The sequence below is a fragment of the Crocodylus siamensis genome, chromosome 2 (genome assembly GCF_052110815.1).
Source record: "Crocodylus siamensis isolate JL-2025a chromosome 2, ASM5211081v1, whole genome shotgun sequence".
NCBI classification, from domain to species: domain Eukaryota; kingdom Metazoa; phylum Chordata; order Crocodylia; family Crocodylidae; genus Crocodylus; species Crocodylus siamensis.
In genome coordinates this window covers 30,233,108-30,240,184 of record NC_143396.1, presented here as the reverse complement: position 1 = coordinate 30,240,184, position 7,077 = coordinate 30,233,108, and positions in this window count along the sequence as shown.

Below are 7,077 nucleotides of genomic sequence, written 5' to 3'. Positions count from 1 at the left end.
CTTGGTCAGGGCCCTTCTTTACTGTAATGGACACAGAAACCTACAACAAGAAGACATGTTGTTCCATGGATCTAGATCACTTTCAAGTTGTTCTTATACAGGGCTAGAATGACACTAAATTACTTCCCATGCACATTCCCTAGTTCCCTCTGTTATTCACTTTGGACTAATTTTAATTCCATGTATTAGGCACTTAACTACAATTGTACTATAACTTGTTCAAGACCCTAAAAAATAATCCATTAATGTATCTACTTTTGAAACATTTGAGCCTGATGATGATCTGAAAGTTGGTTGAAACTATTTGTGCCACTAAACAATGACCTGTTTAACCCACCCAAGGCCTGCCTTCCTTCATGACGCTCTTTATGGAGCAACCTCCTTAACCAAGTTTTGTTTGCAGATGCCCTCTGGATCAAGGAATGGGAATCACAGGAAGCCACAAACAAGTTCCTTTGACAAACCCCACTCAGCAACCTGCTGGCTTTGAGCTACTACAGTAAGAGAGGTCCCAGCTAAACAGGTTCAGGAGAGGCCAAGGCCCCTGCACAGTCAGCCTTCACTGCTGGGGCCTCAGTGCTAACCCATTATGCACTTGTGGAGAGATGCAAACAATGCTGCACATCACTGAGGAGAGTTCCCTCTACAAACTAAGAGGTGGATTAATAACTTTGAACTCAACTAGAGATTATTGCTTGGCTTTGCATATTTGAATTCACTAAATAAATAAACAAATAATTGGAACCTTAAAACCAAGTTACAAGAAAGCAGTGAGGAGGAGAAGAAACCACTCACCTTTTTCACTGAATGTTTGTCAGAGACTGACACCCTATCAGGATCCCTAAAGTAAACTGGGAGTAACCAACAGCGAGTACCACCAGTATGCCAAGTCTGCTTGTGGAAGATGCATGTGGAAAATCCATTTTCTGCAGTTGCTCCTCAGTTCTGGGAGGAGTTTCTTTTGATGTCTGTCAGAGCCTGAGCTTGGACATCTCTTGGAAATTCTACAAGACTTGCCTATTTGGGCAGGCTTTTAGCCAACAAAGCTGAACTTAGATATTCTTTAGGGCAGGGGTGGGCAATTATTTGGCCCCAAAAGCCACATAGGCAAACAGTGCACAGGCAAGGGAGGGGAGGTAGGGATGGACCCAGTGGCGACTCCACGTCCCACCATGCACTTGGAAGCAGCAACCAGGACCAGGCTGGGGCCTGGGGAAGTGGGTGGCAATGGGGCACCCCCATTCTGTGCCAGGGCACAGCTCACCCTAGAATGTCCCCAACCCAACAGGCACAGCATGGGGTACAGTGGCCCAGAGCAGAGTGGGGGCAGTAGCAGCAGCGGGAGCCCCAGTGAGCAGCTCTCCACCTGGCCATACATGATCTCCATTGAGACCAGTCTCTGCCCCCATGCCACTCTGCTCCATACAGCCAACAGGGCTGCGGGCTGCCACTGCTGCACTGCGCTGTTGGTTGGTTGGTACGGGATGGGGATCTCCCAGCACTGCCCATAGTAGCCAAGGGACCCATCACAGGCAAGGGAAAAAAAAAAAATCACTCTAGATCAGATCCAGCCCACAGGCCATATTTTGCCTACCTCTGCTTTAGGAGATCTCCATATTACATAAATATTGTAGTTCTCTTTTAAGTTTTTTTTTTTACATTCCCCCATTTTGTAAGCTGTTTTGTCCTGTTCTTGCAAATTATTGTGTCCTCTTATTATGAGGCACTTTGAGCTTTTGTTAAAAAGGACAAAATGTAAATCAATTAATAAAGCTCATATTTTTTGCGTACCACATGCCTCCAAATCATACGTGCACCTTGTTTTTAGAAAGATAAAATGGAAAAAAAATGTATTTTTTTTTCAGAGGTATGGCTACATAAAGCAGGGACAGAGCCTAATCTTAAATTCACTCTCCCTCCCTTTCTGCTCAGGCAAAAGCTACAATTTGAACCCTTCCACAGATTAATCTGCAGAAGCTCTTTGGCTGCTCAGCCAAAAGCTGAAACTGCAGCTGCTGCTGAAGACTGGACTCCATACATGGATCTAGGATTTTGAAAAGAGGTAGAAACAGTTTGCAGGGCTGTGAAAGAGACACCAGGATTTGTTGTTGGCTCCTTTGATATGAGAAGGACAGTCTTCCAGTAAATAGGGGAGTCATCAATGAGTACAGAGATGGGCAAGCAGGCCAATCTGAGATCCACCTGTTTGACTGCAGACATGGAAAACAGTTCTAGGAGGAAGGAGAGTGCCCTGTTAACATTGGGTCACAGCTCTTTCCCTTTGTCTCTGTTGTTTATCTGGCTCTATAGTGAAACGAATTTTCACAAAGTGATTGATACCTTGTTGTACATCATGGTGCTACTGGGGATGATTCAATGCCTGAGTCTCCCAAGTATTAGTGTTCATATCACATTTCTTCAGATTGACCTTCAAAGTATCCTTGAATCTCTTTACTTCCTTTGTTGATACTGATATTAAAAAGATTCTCATCTACATGATACAGGATGCGAACTCTGGATGGAAGGTTATCAGCAATGAGATGTGGAAAAGTTATGATATAGATGGAAAAAAAGTGTTGGTGCAATCAGACATCCTTGCTTAATTCAATTTCTAATAATGAAGGGGGATGTTTATGTGCCATTACTATATATGGTCACTGTTGTGTCATTAGGAAGGTGTCCCATGATGGAAAAAAAAATTAAACCACTTCCAAATCTCATCAGGATCATCCATAGGGCTTCTCTGTTGATAAAATAAAAGGCCTTATTCAAGCCATGTAAAGATATCAGTGTTATCATACAGTCATAGAAAATGAGGGTTGGAAGGGACCTCAGAAGGTCATCTAATCCAATCCCATGCTTAAAGCAGGACCATCCAAGTCAAGGCTTTGTCTAGCTGGGTTTTAAAAAACTCCAAGGATGGAGATTCCACAACTTCTCTGGGTAACCTGTCCCAGTGCTTTACTACTCTCCTCATGAGGATTCTTCCTAATATCTAACCAAAACTTCCCTTGCTGCAACTTGAGACCATTACTCCTTGTTCTGTCATTTGCCACCACTGAGAACAGCCTAGCTCCAGTGTTGCTTCTTTCTCCCGCAGGCATTCCTTCTGCAGCTGTCTAGTAACAAAGAAGTTATCTATAGTACCGCTATGGTCTGAAACCTCCCTGGGACTCAGGCAGAATTTCCTCAGCAAGAAAGATGAGTCTCTTGAGGAGAATTCAGGCAAACATCTTCCCAACATATTGCAAAGGACTGCAATACTAAGATATTGGGGCTTTTTAGCCTGCAAAAGCGCAGGCTCAGGGGTGATCTGATGGCCACCTGTAAGTTTATCAGGGGTGACCACCAGGTTCTGGGGGAACGTTTGTTCACCAGAGCGCCCCAAGGGATGACAAGGTCGAACGGTCACAAACTCCTGCAAGACCGTTTCAGGCTAGACATACGGAAGAATTTCTTTACTGTCCAAGCCCCCAAGGTCTGGAACAGCCTGCCATCAGAGGTGGGTCAGGTACCTGCAATGAACACCTTCAAGAGTAAATTGGATGCTTATCTTGCTGGGATCCTATGACCCCAGCTGACTTCCTGCCCTTCAGGCGGGGGGCTGGACTCGATGATCTTGCAAGGTCCCTTCCAGCCCTGATGTCTATGAAATGTATGAAACTGCTACAATCTGATCTCTCTCTTCTCTTCAATATGCTAACAATTTTGGTATCTCTTAAGTCACTGGGAATCTGTTTGTGTTTTCAGATTTTCAGAATAATAACGTGTAGTTGGTAAGAGACTTTTTTTCCACCTTCGTTATAAATTCCAGCTGGTATTCCATCAGGACCATATGTTGCTCTTCATGTGCTTATTGACTTTCAAGGCCTCTTGATAAGTTGGTGGGTTTGCAAGGTAGTTCTTAATGGGTTGTTGTGTAATATAGTGTCGATGGTATTGTTTTTGACATTAGTGTCTCAGTTCAGGAGTTCTTTCAAGTGCTCCTTCCACCATGCCTGGATGGTGGAACCATTTTTAGTGTTATTCTTAGACCTCAGAGGAAGAGTTCTATGCGCGCTTGGCTCATAGGTAAGTTTGGTTGCACTGAAAACGTTATGCATGTCAGATGTCGGCAAACTTTTTAATCTCTTTTGTTTTGTCCTTCCACCACTTATTTCACTCTAGAATTTTCCTCTGCATCTAGGCTTAATTGGCAATAACCATCATGGTTCTATTTGGATTTGATGCGATTCTGCTGTGAAGGCTCTCATAGTTTCATAGTTTCTAGGGTCGGAAGGGACCTGAGCAGATTTCATAGACATTAGGGCTGGAAGGGACCTCAGAAGATCATTGAGTCCAGCCCCCAACCCAAAGGGCAGGAAGTCAGTGAACAATAAGCTGAATATGATCCAGCAGTATGCCGATGTTGCCAATAAGGCTAACAGCATACTGGGCTGCATTGGTATGTGTGTTGCCAGTAGGTCAAGGAAAGCAATTCTTCCCCTCTATTCAGCACTGGTGAGGCCACATCTGGAGTACTGTGTTCGGTTTGGGGCCCCCCCACTACAGAAAGGATGTGGACAAATTGGAGACAGTCCAGCAGAGGGCAACAAAAATGATGAGGTGGCTAGGGAACATGACTTATGAGGAAAGAGTGAGGGAACTGGGCTTATTTAGTCTAGAGAAGAGGAAACTCACAGGGGACTTAATAGGAGCCTTCAAGTATCTGAAATAGGGCTCAAAAGAGGATGGAGCTACTTGTGAGAAAATTCTTCGTAATATCTAACCTAAACCTATGTCTCAGTGTAGTAGGATAGTAAAACACTGGAAAAGGTTACCCAGAAGTCTGAAGTCACATTCCTCCTTGGAGCTTAGGCAGCTGACTCATTGCCACAGTGGGCACCTGCGTCATTTGGGGATCCAGAGTGCTCAGGCACCGACCTGAATCAAGACAACTAGCTTGCACTGAAAGTAGCAGTGAACTGAGTATAAGGAAACCCCCCATACCACCCACCCTTTACATTTTGCCAGTGTTGCAATGGCAATGCCCATCTTATTCACAATAGTCTAATAATTAAAGCATTTAACCAGAAAGTGGAAGACATAGGTTCTAGCCCTCTTCACCCTAAGGAGACTCAGACCCAATATCCCAAGATTAATTATCTTTCTAATCTATAATCATCTAACATAAATGCATTAGCAGCAAGGGAAAGACTACAGGATCCCTCTTCCCAGTAGAGTGCCCTGCTCACTGGGCTAAAGTCAGGCTCACTCTTCCCTGTTCTTCTCCTTCCTCTTGAATCTTGTACTCTTGACTGCCTGGCAGTCAAGCTTCACTAGGAGAGCCAGAAACCCCCCTGCCCAGACTCTTCTAATTTAGTATTTAAGACACTCTTGGGAAGTAGGAGATGTGGTTTTGAATATCCTTATGCTGAGAGGGGCCTAGAATGTAGGTGAGCACCATAGCTACTCCCCTCCCCTCTGGGGAGCCAGATGTCCAAGGAGAGTGGTTGCTCCTTAAGGGGGCGATCCTCCAAGCACAAAGAAAGGTAATCCCAATGAGGATCAAAGGGAGCAGGAGAGCACACAAGCCTCCATGGCTCACCAAAAACATCCGAGAATGTCTCCTTGCTAAAAAGGAGGTGTATACCCAATGGAAGGAAGGGGTCATCACCAGGGATGACTATTCTGCAGTTGCTCAGGGTTGTAGGGGGGCAGTTAGGAAGGCCAAGGCAAGGATGGAATTAGGACTAGTTTCTCAGATTAAGGACAATAAGAAATCCTTTTTTAAATACATAGGGGGCAAGAAGAAGGTCCCAGGTAACACGGGGCCCTTGCAGGATGCGTTGGGAAATTTGGTCATCGCACCTGACGACAAAACTAACATGTTTAATGATTTCCTTGCCTCTGTCTTCCTAAGTAGGGACCAGAACAGCCACCTCCCTGCTGGGCCCCCCTCGGGCCCCGGGGGAAGGAACACCTGGGCCAAAGGTTAGCATGGAACTAGTTAGGGGGCTTCTGGAGGGGCTGGACGTGGACGTGTTTAAGTCAGCCGGCCCAGACGAACTCCACCCTAGAGTCCTTAAGGAATTGGCCGAGGTCATTGCAGGACCCCTGGCATGGCTCTATGAGCACTCGTGGTGCTCTGGTGTGGTCCCAGAGGACTGGAAGAGGACCAATGTGGTTCCAATCTTCAAAAAGGGGAGGAAGGAGGACCCAGGAAACTATAGACCAGTCAGTCTTACCTTGATCCTAGGCAAGCTGTTTGAGAAAATTATGCTGGCACACATCCAGGAGGGGCCAGCTGGGGATTTCATGCTTAGGGGCAACCAACACGGGTTCATCAGTGGCAGGTCCTGTCAGATCAACCTGGTGGCCTTCTATGATCAGGTTACCAGATCATTAGATGCAGGGGTAGCACTGGACATAGTCTTCCTGGACTTCAGGAAGGCATTCAACACTGTCTCTCACCCTGTTCTCATTCAGAAACTGGGGGACTGTGGTGTCGATGCCCACACAGTCAATTGGGTCGCCAACTGGCTGGACGGCCGCATCCAGAGGGTGGTAGTGGATGGGTCCATCTCAACCTGGAAGGACGTGGGCAGTGGGTTCTGCAGAGCTTGGTCCTCGGGCCCGCACTGTTCAACATCTTCATCAGTGATTTGGATGAGGAGGTAAAAAGCACCCTGTTCAAATTTGCCAATGACACTAAGATGGGGGGGATGTGGGCACACTGGAAGGATGCAACAGGATACAATCAGACCTAGACAGGCTACAAGGGTGGACAGATGTGAACAGGATGGGATTCAACACAGACAAGTGCAAGGTGATACACCTCAGGAGGAACAACCGGCACCATACCTACAGGTTGGGGAACTCCCCTCTTGTCAGCACGGAAGCGGAAAAGGAACTTGGAGTCATAATTGACTACTATAGACCTCCCAACCAGGGAGAAGAGCTCGACCAGGAATTCTTAGGTCAGCTCACAGAGGCAGTGAGGGCTAAGGATGTGGTCATCATGGGGGACCTGAACTTCCCAGACATCTGCTGGGAGGAGCAGTCAGCCAAGTCTGATCGCTCACGTCGGTTCTTAGC